At 47.7% G+C, this 14,356-nt stretch overlaps 2 long non-coding RNA genes across 2 annotated transcripts in view; one reads left to right on the top strand and one right to left on the bottom strand.

Moving 5' to 3' along the window:
• The window catches only part of LOC132646517 (uncharacterized), a 97,236-nt gene that overhangs the window by 47,842 nt on the left and 35,038 nt on the right, over nucleotides 1-14,356 (bottom strand). The gene's annotated exons all lie outside the window — the stretch shown is intronic.
• On the top strand, nucleotides 647-11,930 carry LOC132646436 (uncharacterized). Its single transcript, XR_009584711.1, has 3 exons — nucleotides 647-821; nucleotides 914-1,028; nucleotides 1,784-11,930. It is a non-coding gene; the product is annotated as an uncharacterized LOC132646436 (long non-coding RNA).

Genomic DNA, 14,356 nt, shown 5'->3' with positions numbered 1-14,356 from the left:
CTTACAAACCAACCTAACAGTTTACCAGGTCCTTCCCCAGTTCCTTCTGTCTTCCCAACTTCCTCTCTGTATACAGCAGAGCCCTCCTTCCCACATCCCACTAGGAAAGAAAGGAAAGCAGGTCAGGGGGCCTCCTGGGTTATAAACCAGGACAAGCCACAGGTCCCTGAGTCTCTGACCCTCAGACCTCTCCCTGCAGCTCCACATAGATGGGTGGCCTGGCACTCTGCTAACGGTGCGAAAGAACTTTGATTCCTGCTCTGTACACAGCTCTGTTTGGTATAGGCATGTGGACACACATGTATGCACAGCCTCCATGACCCAAGGTAAGATAAGATCTGAACAGACCCTCTCTCTCTGATTTTGCAGGGACTGGAGCTCTCAGCACAAGGCTGAGATAACCTGCAGGCCCCCCAGAGCAGACAGAGACCCCTGCCTACCTACAGAATGGTGAGAGAAGATGGTTAGAAGGCAGAAAGGCCTCAGCAAGCACACCTGCCCCCACCTCCAGAGGTGTGGTTTTGGGAGGCTGAGCCAGCCACCAGGTCCTCTCCCTATTGGTTGGGCTCAGCAGGTAACTAGAAGCTCGGCTGAGAGGTGCATAAATAGTAAGCCTGGTGCCGCCTCCTCATCCTGCCTCGGAAGAACCAGTTCTTTTGTTGTCTGTGGCTCTGGAGCCTCTGACTGCACTCCACCCCCTCTCCTTTCCAGCTTCCTTTAGCCCCTTCTCCACTTTCTCCTACTTTTCTATTGTCTTTTGCCGAAGAGAGGACCACGTGTCTCTTTCTCCTGGAGCGACTTCTGCTCTGCCTGCTTCCTAGGTACCTTGTGCCTCTCTTCTTCCAGTCCTCAATTCTTGAGCACAAAAGAACTCCCATGACTTCAAATTCCTTTTTTTTTTTTTTTAACCCAGGATTCTTTAACCATCTTCCAGCTTGATACTTCCTTTAGGACAGAAAACAAAGTCTTATTTTGCATCAAAGTCAAAGCTGATATTGGAAAGTATAGGTACTCCTCTGTAATTGCAGGTGAGTCTGAAACCTCCTGATTTGGTGGGTGAGTGCCTAGGCCCTGGGATCCTTCCTAGGGCCAGAAGGGGAAGGGCAGTCTTTGCTAGAAGTCAATCCTCAGTTTCCTTCTTTGTTTTTCTAATGATTTTGAGGTGGTGGATAGTAAATCTCGGTAGTAATGGAAATGCTGCACAACTGCAGTTCTAACTCCCTGGGGTCTGGTTTGACCAGAGGAATGTGAGCTGAGCTGCCTAGCGCTGGGTGCTGAGTGCAGCCCTCATAGGAAATGTAAGATCTGCTTCCATTCTATGGTATTCAAGTCCGAGTTGGTTTTTAAGACATTTAGGGAACAGTCCTGAAGACAGCTGGAAAAGCAGTCACTGGCTAAAACATGAGTCTTGTTGGTTCTCTGACCCAACTCAACACTGCAACTGGCCAAGACAGAAGCCACTGGGATTGCACTGGTGGAGACTGGGAGAACTTGAAAACTAGACATGGTGCTCAGGGTGGACCAGGTCTCAGGGTCCAGGGTCTTGAGCAACGATCTACAGAGGAGCACGATGGAAGGGGAGACTCTCCTGAGTGCCCCCCCCATGTTCATACGTCCAGTCACCATTATCAAGCCTTTCATTCATTCCTGGATTACGCTGGGAGGGTCAGGATCTCAAAGGAGGATAAGTCCAGTTGTAGACTCGAGGAATCTCATGGGCTATCTTAAACACTGGGTAAGGAGGGCCTGGGTGGAGAGCTGACCATGACCCCTTTGCTTTCAGATCTAAGCTGAAGTCCAAAAAGAAGCAAGACTCCTTCCATTCCAGAACTACCTCCCACAGCCTCCTGCCTTCCGTGGTCAGAGTCAGCAGCCTCCGAAGGGGGTCAGAGGTAATGCGGGGGCTTAAGTATTCACGCTCTCTCACAAGCAAAGCACACCTCCTACTACTGAGATGTAAGTATTCACTCGAAGGCCGAGTGGTAGAAGATTCACTGGGCCTCTTGCCCTCAGCACACAGCGCCTTGCCTTCTGGTGTGTACACACCCTGAGGAATATGCTTTAGTTTGGACCCAGGAAAGTGAGATTCTTCCCTAACCATACTAAAATCCCCTGCTTTTGTGTGAGAGCCTTTCTCAGAGGCCTGGTGCCCTGGGGCCTGGATGGGAGAGGTGGGGCTTCTCTGTCAGGTCAGAACAGGCCCAGGAAGAAGAAAGTATTCCAAACAAGGCAGACCAGCCCTTCCCACCCAGTCTGCATGTCTCTGCTTAGAGCAGCCTTTTATGAGGCTTAACCTGAGCAGCAGACATGCCTGAACACAGCAAAGAAGAGGCCAGGGCAGTCCCTGTAAAGTTCCTGCTGGCTGGGCATTTTCTTTGGAGCAGGGACAAAGTCCATAGGTACTACATGGCCTCCCAATGTAGCTCAATCTCTGAAAGCGAGTATACACTCTGCTCCCTCTCCTGATCCCTACCCCAGGCTTCCAGGAGAAGCCATTTATGGATTCTGTGCAGACCTGGGAAAGGTGTCGGCCGCTGGAGGCTGATTTTCCCAGACAAGTCTGTGGGAAGAGGACTAAGAGCTCTTTCTTCCACCATCCACCGCCCCATAAATGGCCCTGTTCCTGCAGAGTCCCTGTCCTTCCTCCATTCCTCCTCAGCCCATCCTGCTCATACCAGCACACAGGCCTGGACTGGGCTGCTCATGCTCTCACCCAGTGGCTTTTTCAGAAGAACACCTGCGTTTCACCCTGTGGTAAGCAATGGCAGAGCACCTGCTTTCCCTAGACATCACGAAACACACCTAGCTCTGATATGGCTTACGCACTGAGGAGGACAGCCCACATCCTACGTAGGTATACAGTGAGGAGACTGCACTTGGATGTATGCCTTTATTGGCAAGAAACATCCCAGAGTCCAGCTCCATGACACTGGCTGTTCCACCGAGCACAGTCTAGCTCTGAGGTTGGAGCAAGGATGCCTGCCTGGGGAGGGTTTTCAGGTCCTCCCCGTCCTATGAGAGTATGGCTGCAGATCCTGCAGCTCTCGTCCAGATCACACACAGCACTACAAGAGGAAACCTGGTAGACTAACAGCCCCAGACGATCCATGGGTCCTCTTGTCCTTCATTCCACCGGAGTCTGTCTTATGCCAACCAGATTTCAGTGGAGTGAAGCTCAGGAGGCATGGAGCTGCCAGCAGTGGACCAAAGCACAGCATCTGAACACAGGCATTCTGTGAAAATCCAGTCACCAGGGTATCTACAGCGAGCCCTTCTGCAAAGGCGTGCAGACACAGAAACACTGCCGATGAGAGCTGTATGGCCTCTCTTCCGAAACCTGCAAACATTAAACATTGCCACCTGCTGACCAGCCTTCCTGCATCCATGGCCTGTGCTGTCCATCTCCCAGGTCTGCTCCCCTGCTGGCTCAAGTCCCACACAGGAGCTCAAGGAGTCTGCCAGCTCCCTGACTCCCTCTCTCTCTAGGGTTTCTGGGCTGGTAGGTGAAACTGTTTGCAACCATCTAGGGACCCTGTTGCCCTCTGATGCTCCACAGTGCCAGAGAGACCTGCAGAACTGGGGAGGAAATCTCTATTAAAATTATTTAAGTCTATTTATATTGTAATAAAATAAATGTAAAAAAGACTTAAATGAAGGCAGATTCAGATCTTTCTGACACTCTGCAGGATATAACTCAGCAGGAAGTGTAAATTCCATAAAGGTTAATGCATTTAAACATATTTGACCCATAAAGCTGCCAGATCCGACTTTAATCACTCACCAAGTGTAATTGCCTTTCCATGGTCCCTCTGCACTTAGGCTCTGTAGAAATCTGGCGTGGGACAGGGACAAATATTTCTTGGTTGTCATGGTCTATGATTTGCTTTGATAGATTTGGCACTGAATTCATTGGCTGTGCACCCTGAGTGACTGTTGTTTTGTTTTTAAACACCACATCTCTCCTTCAGGGAAGAAGATGTATGGTTGTGGCAGGAGGCAGAAGTCCAAAAGAAGTCCTTTAGTCTGAAGGCTCTGCCCAGAGAAAGCCGCCTTCTTCAGTGGAGGGGTCTGCCCGAGGAGCCACCCTGGCTAGAAACAAAGGCAGACACTAAACAAAGCCCACCTCTGCAAGACACCCTGTGTGGCCAGGCTCAGAAGAGCCCACACTGCAGGTTTTCCTAGGAACTGGGCACGCAGACCACTTTGGTATCCTTGACCCTGAGTCCTGGGCCACTGAATGCCCCAAGTGGCCTCTTCACCTCCCCAGAAACACATGACCCAGGGAATCATGAGGGCCTCCCACTGAATATAGGAAAAAGCATTTATCTGTAATGTCTTCTCCTCCTGCTTCTGTTAACATGAATGTCAAACTCAGCCCATCCCCCACACCTCTGCATACTGAGTCCCACAAAGGGGTGAGGAGACCAGGCCACAGGCACTTAGAAATGAGACATGTTTACTCATAAAAATTACATAGTGGATCTGACTGAGGGACCATGTTGGTCTGGGTACTGAGCTAGCTAACTAGTAAACGCCTTCTGTCCTGAGCTCCACAAGAAATTCATAGGCTAGAACAAAGAAAGCACCAGGCAGACATGATGCGATATTTCCATGGGTGGTGTTGCTTGAACTCCATAACCTGGGTTCTTTTCTAGAGAAGGAAACATGGCTGTGTGTTTCTATGTAACCAAGCTCAGGAAGGGACAAGAACCAAAGCGGCCAGTGATGACTAGAGAAGACTGCAGAGCCATCTAGGGCATGAAGCTGCAAGGTCTCTGCCCCAACACCCTGAACACCACTCCAGCCCCATGTCACGTTTCAGCTGAGACACAGGGCACTGCGTGCCTGGCGCCGAGGTCTGAAACATCCTCCCTCTGGCAGCACAGATTGCTGGTCCCCTGTGCAGAAGCACAAGCCCCTGCTCTTAGCCCAGAGCAGCTTCCAGAGAAGCAGTGTGAGCCGAGAACTGGAGAGAACTGCCCGTCCACCTCCCCTCCAGGCCCCTGACCTTCTGTGTCTCCTGTCCTGCCTGCAAAGTATGGCTCAGCACAAACTATTGAGGAAACAGTTTAATCACAACACCCTTGAAACAGCAGCAGCAAAAAAATAATATCACCCAGCATTCTGTATTCACGATCTTTTAGCGAGGGGAAAAGCAAATATCATTGAGCCAAACCCAAGTAGACAAATATATACAACCACTGGTAATTTAATATTTTGTGCTAATGGCGAACCCTGTAGATACAACCCAAGAGAAGTAAATTACAATCCTATCAATAATACATTGTGTCTGGGCTCTGGGTTCCCAGCACACATGAAAATGTGTATTGGCAAAAACTCCGTGAATATTAAAAGCTGTGCATATAATGAGGTGCAGGACACAGGAGCTGGGGACTCCCTTAGCACCGCGTCCTGGACATCCAGGTTTTCAATGGCGGGAACAGGCCATGCCGCCACCTCTGCAGCCGGCACTAAAGGAAGATACCCAGCACACCCTCAGCAGATCACCAGCTCAGAGATAACCTGCCAGCTTGCAGGACCCACTGTTTTCTTTGTTGTTGCTGTTCTATTTGCTTGTTTTAAGCCACGGAGGTCTCCAGTGTCAGCTGTGAGGCTAGAACAGCTCCAGAGAGCCCCAGGACAAACAGTACCATTCCAGAGAAAGACCACAGGCTATCCTTTTCCTGACCTGCCTGGGATGAGCAGGAGGTTTAGAACTGCGAATGTTCCAGCCACGGCAGCTCGGCAGCTCATCCAAATCCCAGCTCTGCTGCTTGCAGAAGCATGTGACAGTCTTGCTTCAGAACGGGAGAGTATTTCTGCCATACTAACATGAAAAACGAGGACGAATTAGGCTAATGATGCAGGAACTCTTGTTGCTGCCACTGTCACATACTGGTCTCTGACCTTCCCTGATTCAAAGAATAGTGAGAGACTTCTTCTTCTTCTTCTTCTTCTTCTTCTTCTTCTTCTTCTTCTTCTTCTTCTCTCTCTCTCTCTCTCTCTCTCTCTCTCTCTCTCTTAAAATCAGACTCTGAAAGGAGTGCATAGGAAAGGAGGGAGGCTGTGAGGGACTCTGAAGAAGAATGCTGCCACAGTCTCCACTCAGAGATGAAAGGGACTGGTCAGACACACACTAGCTCCCTAACAGAAACAGAAGCTTCCTGAATCGTGGTGATTTCTCGGGCTTTCTGGACAGAGCCAACAATGCGTCAAAGAAGAAGAAGGTGGCAAACAGCTCCTTTTGTCTGGAGATAACAAGCGGCATCCTCATCTTCCCCACCCCCCTCCTCCATCCCTACCTTCCATCTCTCCAAGTTTTCCATGCTGGTTGTCAGATTCCGGGGGAGGGTGGGACACCTGGTGGGAAACGGGGAAATTACATCGGGGAACCCTCTGAGGTGAGAGAAGCCCCATAGAGAGGTACAGGCACCCTGGCGCTGACGCAACACTGAAAAACTTTGGCAGAAAGTGACTTCAGTGTTGCTGTGTTCACCTGTATCTGAGACATAGGTAGCTAAGAATAACTGTAGTAAGCACGTAGATAAACACATACATGGGTGATGAAACAAATACATGGCTGCCTCATCATGTTGAAAGCAGGTGCTACTCAAAGGACTCACCAAGCTGGAGATCTGGGAAGAGTCCCCACCAAAGCAATGGTGGTAGCCAGCAGCCGCCCAAAAGCCTCTGAGTCAGCATGTGTGTAGTTAACAGGGGTCAGATTAGATCTGGTGCCAACTTGATCTGGCCACCAGACTCTGGGCCAGCCACTTAACCTCTCTGAGCCCTAATTTCCTTATCTGTCAAGCAGGAATAACGACACTAATGTCAAGGGCTTCTGAAGAGCCAGACGCTGCATGCTTCCTGACTACAGAATAATTTAATGCTCCCAGCCATTAGCAGATGCAATTGACATTTCAGGTGATTAGGTGACAGAGGGTGAGGGACCAGCCTGTAAACAGTGGAGCTGGGAGGCAGGCCTGGCTCTCTGCTCTGGAGTTGGCACTGGGACCTTCACCCCATCCCCTCAGTTCCTGCTGGTGTGAGGGCCAGACAATATGCTGGGGTTTGGATCTAGAGCATCCCCACAGGCCAGAGGACAAATGTGATCCTCAGCTTCTAGCCTGCAGAAGATGCTACAATTTTTCAGGATGAGGCCTAATAACGGAAATTCAGGCAGCTAGAGGCTAGACCCTGCATTCTACCTCCCCATTTCCTGGCTCTTCTAAAGTAGGTGGCTTTGTCCCACTGCACCCTCCTCCCTTCACCACAAGCTACAGAACAAGGAAGCAGTGACAATGGAGTGAACCCCTCTGAAACCATTTCCCCGTTTTAGGTTGATTTTCTCCAGCTTTTTATCTCAATGATGGAAGGCTGGCATAGAGGATTAACACACACAGAAGAGCCAGCAAGTATCTGCAGAGTCTTCACACCCAAGAAGGCTATTCCCTACTTTCATCTCAGTATCAAGCAAAAAGGCCTTGGATAAGCTTCTCTAGCACCTCTCCATCACCTGGTTCCCCACTCTTACATGGAACAGTTAACAGAGGCACCCCACTGGAGCCCCAGCTGCTTTGGGACACCATGAGCTCAGCGTGATGTGCCCACTGACCCCCTGAACTGTCCGAGCCTGTGATTATCTGAAGGAAACCACACAAAACTGCTGCACTACTTTCTATCAATTATTTATAGATACTTAATAGTTGCTAGAGTTGGGAGCTCATGGGATCTCACCCCTTGGCAAGAGTTTACAGGCAGGTAAGAGCTTATGGAGGAGAGATGTTGCCCATGCTTCTGGAAGTAACTCTATAAATTCCCTGGTCTCCAGGCTGCACTGGGCTGGAATCATTTCTGATTTCAGCCTAAACCACTTGAGAGTTTTTATTATGTTTTTTTTTTTTTTCAAAATAAACATTATAAAAATAAAAAATTAACAATATCCTTTCCAGGGTGAAAGCTAATTAAATTTCCATACCACTTCTTTTGGAACAAGTGAAAATACTGGGAAAAAGGAAATTTTGCAGGGCCAGAGTTAAAAGCACGTAGTGCTATTGCAAAGGATTCAGGCTTAGTTCCCAGCACATATATGGTAGCTTACAACCATCTGTGATTTCATTTCCTGGGGATGCAGTGCCCACTTTTAACTTCCACAATAATCAAGTGTTCACATGCACACACAGGCAAAACATTTATATACATAAAATATAAATAAACAAATCTCTTTAAAAATAAACTTCAGGTGATGAGCAAGTAAAAAAAATAAGTTTTGAGCACACAAGAATGATCAAGAAAAATGATGAAGAGATGAGATAGCAATTGAAATTAAGGAGGGATAGTGTTGACGCTGTTGGTGTTGATGCTATTGGTGCTGATGCCGTTGGTGCTGATGCCGTTGGTGCTGATGCCGTTGATGCTGTTGGTGCTGATGCTGTTGGTGTTGATGCTGATGCTGTTGGTGCTGATGATGTTGGTGCTGATGCTGTTGGTGCTGATGCTGTTGATGCTGTTGGTGCTGATGCTGTTGGTGCTGATGCTGTTGATGCTGTTGGTGCTGATGCTGTTGATGCTGTTGGTGCTGATGCTGTTGGTGCTGATGCTGTTGGTGTTGATGCTGTTGGTGCTGATGCTGTTGGTGCTGATGCTGTTGATGCTGATGCTGTTGATGCTGATGCTGTTGGTGCTGATGCTGTTGGTGCTGTTGGTGCTGATGCTGTTGGTGTTGATGCTGACCTCCTCACTTCAGCATTCTTTAAGATAATATATAAGTCTGGTATCTAACCTCTTGCTTGAGTTATGTACTTGTTTGTTTAGTGAACTCCTGTGTGAAGCTATTAAACCTTTTTGTTCCTCCTGAAGAGCAATGTGCCCAGCAGATCTGTGACAAAGGATCAGCTTCACTGAAGAGACATGGATTCTTTAAAAAGGTTTTCAGTGGCTGGTGGCTCTAACAGCAGCAGTTCATGTAGTTTGTTTCCAAGACCTTCCAGAGGGGCCAGCAGGACAACACTTGGTTCCTCATTACCCACATATCTCTTCCAGGAGCATAAATGTCCAGCTGATGTAGCATGTGGGAGCTGTGGCTAGTAAGAGTTCTGTATGCCAGGACATACCCAACTGAAGAATGAAAAAAACAGCCAAAGGCAAAACTACGACATTTACAGCAGAGCTGATTTTCCGACTGCCTGACTCCCACATCACTGTCTGTGAAGAAGGATGGATGCTTGAATGAAGACAGTGCCCCTTTTATAGCAGAACTGTATCAATTGCATTTCATTACTGCTCCATTACAGCACATTGTATTATAATCCAACTGCTAATAGCCTCACCTCAGATGCTCACATCACTCCCCTTTGTCCTCCTTGAAGGCCTGGCTTTAACCCAAGTTGCTTTATCTGTTGCAATTAGATACAGGCTCCTGCCCTGAGTCAAGCCTATGCCAGCAATGGCAGCAACTTAACTACACCCACCACAAGGGGCTTGACAGGTGACTGTGCCATCCAAAAGCTGATTCTGAATATTGCCATGCCCCAGATGGTAGTATGTACCTGCTACCTGCCTGAGAATTTTGTAAAATGCAGACTCTGACTCAGAAGAAGCAGGGCAGGGCCTGAGGACAAGCATTTTAACATCAGTTTCTAAGTGATGCTTCTCAGTATAATAAAAACAAGTGTGGTGAGAATTATGAACTTTGGTTTTAAAAGAAATACAAAACTATTATGGGAATATGTTTTCTTTTAATCCCAGGTGTGGGGATATGGGGCTGCTTCACAGCAGATGACTATGATTTGACTTGTGCTCTAGCAGAGGTGTGCTTATTCTAGCTGCAGATAGTTTCCACAAGTGTGTGATGTTTGGAATTCTGGGAACTTTTCAGAGGGTATATAAATGCTAAAACCATGAGAGGTGAGCTGTTGTTGGCTGGTTGGTGGTTGGATGCCGTTGGTGTTGGCTGCAGTTTGTCAAGCAGTTGTGTGCAAACAAACAAAGAGAAGAAATTTGATATCCTGATGTTGAAGGTCAAACTTGCCCCAAGGAGCCTGACACCCCTAATCACAGGAAATAGTCTAATGATAACGTTGCCCCTTTCCTCTCCATCCTTTCTTCTCTCCTACCTAGTGTTAGGGGCTAAGAAGAATGGAAGAGAGAAAAAGGAACCCACAAAGTAGCAAATGCTGGCTACAAACAAGAGCTCTTTGGGCTCAAAGCCAGGGTCAGGGACACCACTCAGGGTAAAGGCATCTACCACCAAGCCTGATGATGTGAGTTCAAACCCCACCAAGCTAGAGAGAACTGACTCCTGAACGTTGTTCTCTGACCCCCTCAAGTCTACATAAATAAATTAAATTGATGCATTTTTTTTAAGTTTTTAAGACTCAAAACCATTTCTCATTCACTTCTCTGAGAGTAGTGGAGGGCAGCAATGCACCCCACATAGGCCAATGACAAAGGGATCATTTTGAGTTGAAAGCAGCTGATAAAGATTAGGTGTGGGAGAAACGCTCCCCATCCCATAAATTTCTAAAAACTAGACCTAAGTTTCTCTTTCTAAGATAACAGAAAATTCCACTTATAAAAGCATCTCCTTCTCTGTTCTAGGAAGAGAGTCATTCCAGCGATGACCCCTTATCTACACTAAAGAACAGCATTTACTAATTCCATACATACTCGCAGCCTTCCTGTACCACTTCCCCTGCAGGAGCCCACCCAGCCTCCTTTCTGCACATCAGCACCCTTTGTTAAGATGATACATAGGCCTGGGATCTAATCTCTGCTTGAGTGAACTCCTGTGTGGACCTGTTTTATAAATCTGATTTTCATCCTGATAATTTGCTTTTTATCACTCCCATTTACAGGTCCCTCCCACTGACCCTGAGAGGGAGGAGGACACAGCAAGATGAGGAACAACAGCACCAGGGAAACAGAAGCAAGACTGTGAGGTCAGATCCAAGAGATGCAAAGTACCAGATCTCAACAGAGTAGAGGTGTCCCACCCACACAGGCATCTGTGGAGGATGCCACAGGGCAGAATCATCACTGAACCAGACACTTCTTGGAAGAAAGGCACACTGTGACCACAAGTTAGAACATACTAGGTCAACAGCTAAAAACAGAGAATGAAGAGCAAGAAGACACACTTCCCAGAAGACCAAAGCTCAGGGAGCCAGGCAGGTTGGTGGGCAAAGGGCATCAGTCACAAATCACCATAGGACTATGAAATGACCTTGCTAAAGGCAAATGTGTGCCTCAGTCAGGAGGACCTCGGTTTCTCTACCAGGACTCGGATATCTGGATAGGATATGAGAAATGTTGCAGGGCAGACACTAACAGCAGACTCTAACACAGAATACATCTGACCCACGTTCTTTTCATCAGAGGATGCACCTAAGAATTAGTCATTATCAAGAAGACATGGACCTGACCTTGCTTTGAGCACAACACAGTCACACCCAGATGAAGAGGGCCAAGAGTGCCCACCCCAGTCTTATACCTTCCCTCTCTGTCCTGAAGCCAAGTGCCCTGTCAGTAGCCACATCCCATGTTCCAAACGAACTGTCAGGTTCTCTGCCAGATTTTTTATGTATAATTAAAAGGTTTGCAAGAAGATGATGTTATGAAACTATCTGCTACTATTTCTTAATGGTGGGTGACAAGAACTGAACCACCATTCCTTAATTACAGAAGACAGATGAGGAGTATAGAAAGAAAGAAAGAAAGAAAGAAAGAAAGAAGGAAGGAAGGAAGGAAGGAAGGAAGGAAGGAAGGAAGGAAGGAAGGAAGGGAGAGGGAAAAATAGAAGAAAAACCCCTCAAAGCCTGACAAGGTACCAAAGGGTTAATCACCCAGGCTGAATCTGAACATTTCTGAACACAGACCTTCCTCCCTTTGGCACAGTTTTATAAACTGTATGTTCTTTTGTGTTGCTTTATTTTGGGTCTTAATAATTAGAATAGTAACTTCTGCATAATAAGAATGTCTTTCTATCTTCAACTATCCCAATAAGCAAACAGACATCTTACTAAGCACGAGGCCATTTTGCTGCACTGGATCCTACTCAGTCATAAAAAGGGAAGTCACAAGGTCTTAGAACATGGGGCTCTTGTCCCATGAAGACAGACACAATCACTCTTGCTGTTCAGGGTACAGACTGTTCATCCTGCCTAAATCATGACATCCCCAGCAGCTCCAGGATCTGAAGAACCAGCCTGTCTCCATTTAATAACCAGTCATTTTCAGTCTGTGGCTAAGTTATGTTTCTGTCCACTGTGAAATTTGAGTTTTTGTTTTGTGATCTAAAAAGATTGACCCCAAATCTCCATTACAAACCAGCCACCTGTTCCTTGGGAATGTTCAAGGAAATGTCCCACCATTGTTCAAGAAGGGGCTTTCCTAACTGCTCCGTTTTGCTTCTGTAACCACAATTGCTTGAACAATTCTGAGACCCTACTGTCTTCTCCTGCGGGGTTCACGTTTGGAGGCCTCAGCTGGTCTGAGTGGACACTACAGATGAATGTGTTGTCCCTCCCCGCAGGCTCCTATGGTATTGGCACCCGGTTCATCAGACCATGGAAGATTAGGCCTATGGAGAGGTAACTATATTTAATGTAGTCAGGGCTAGGGAGATGCTGTGGATCAAGCGCTTACCATGCAAATGTGAGGGCTGCAGTCCCAGCACCCATGGAAATGTTGAGCTGGAGTGGTGGACTGCCAATCATCCCAGCTCAAAAATGATGGACGGGATCTCTGGGCAGTAAGGCCCGTAGAATCACTGGGCACTCTCCCTCAGCAGTGATGTAAAGGGTAACCAAAGAAACACCTGGTACCAACCTCCACCCCCACACATTCATACATTCATGCACTCCACACCACACACACACACACACTCATACACATACACACACACAGAGTCTAATAATGTCTAAGCCACCAATAATTGGCATCCGTTCAAAAGAAGGATCGGTACAGAAACACACAAGAAGAGAAAGCCACATGAGAGCAAAGAAAAGGAGCCATCCAAAGCCAAAAGGGGGGCCTCAAGAAAACCAGCCATGACAATGACAGCACCTTGACCCTAGACTCCCAGCCCTGGCTGAGAGAATAGCTCTGGCCTTGAGCCACAGTGTCTGTGGGCCTCCCAGTTGCCATCCAAGGCTTGTGCTTGCCGTCTCTAGCATTCTTCCCACCAAGTATCTGCAGCAGCGCACACACGCTCTTCCCTGGCCTCTCTTTCGCCTCATGGTGTGTCCCTCCCTTCCTTCTCACCCTTTCCTCTGTTGATTGGAACTACAGGGGTGAAGCCTAGAGCAGACATAGAGCGAGAATGGAGGGGTCACGCTCCTCTCCTCCCTAAGACACACGTCCAACCACCAGATGATTATTTATAAGCAGGTTTATATCTGCCATGTTTAATGAGGTATAAACATGTATTCAGCACTGTTGATAAACTGAAGACTCAGTGCTTGGTGCTGAGAAACAATCCTAATAACAAAAGCCAAAATCCTAGTCTCCTTAAGAATAAAGTTCAGAGAGAACAATCACGAAATTATTAAATATGTAATTTAAAACAAAAAGAGTCTTCATTAAATTTATTTATTGTTCATTTTACATCCCAATCCCAACACCACACCCTCCTCTCCTCCTGGTGCCAACCCACACTGGTACATCAAATTCCACCAGGACTAAGTGTCTCCTCTTTCCCTGAGGCAAGATAAGGCAGCCCTGCTAAGAATGGGATCCAAAGGGAGGCAACAGGGTCCAGGTCAGAGACAGCCCCTGCTCCGATTGGTAGGACACCCACTAGAGGACCAAGCAGCCCATCAGATTCATGTGTAGGGTTCTAGGTCCATCCCATGCAAGCTCTTTGGTTGGTGGTTCAGTCTCTGTGAGCCCCATGGGCCCAGGTTGGCTGACTCTGTAGGTCATCTTGTGGTATCCTTGACTCTTCTAGCTCCCTCAATCCTTCCCCCCACTCTTCCACAAGACTTCCTGGGTTCTGCCTAATGTTTGGCTGTGGGTCTCTGTGTTTCTATCAGCTTCTGGATGGAGCCTCTCAGATGACACCTATGCTAGGCTCCTGTCTGCAAGGATAGCAGAGTGTCATTAATAATGTCAGGGGTTGGCTCTCTCCCATGCAGTGGTTCTCAAGTTGGGCTGGTCATTGGCTGGCCATTTCCTCAAACTCTTTTGTCTCTGCACATCTTGTAGGCAGGACAAATTTTGGGTTGAGGGTTTGGGGGGTGGGTTGGCATCCTCTCCCCTCTACTAGAAGTCCTGCCTAGCTACAGTTTGTAGCCATTTCAGTCTCAGGATCCCCCACACACACTGCTAGGAGTCTCAGCTAGAGTCACCCCCATAT

Source organism: Meriones unguiculatus, chromosome 11 (assembly GCF_030254825.1).
Source record: "Meriones unguiculatus strain TT.TT164.6M chromosome 11, Bangor_MerUng_6.1, whole genome shotgun sequence".
In the NCBI taxonomy this organism is placed as follows: Eukaryota; Metazoa; Chordata; class Mammalia; order Rodentia; family Muridae; genus Meriones; species Meriones unguiculatus.
Note: the sequence above shows the minus strand (reverse complement) of the source record. Positions and strands in the feature narration are given on the sequence as shown.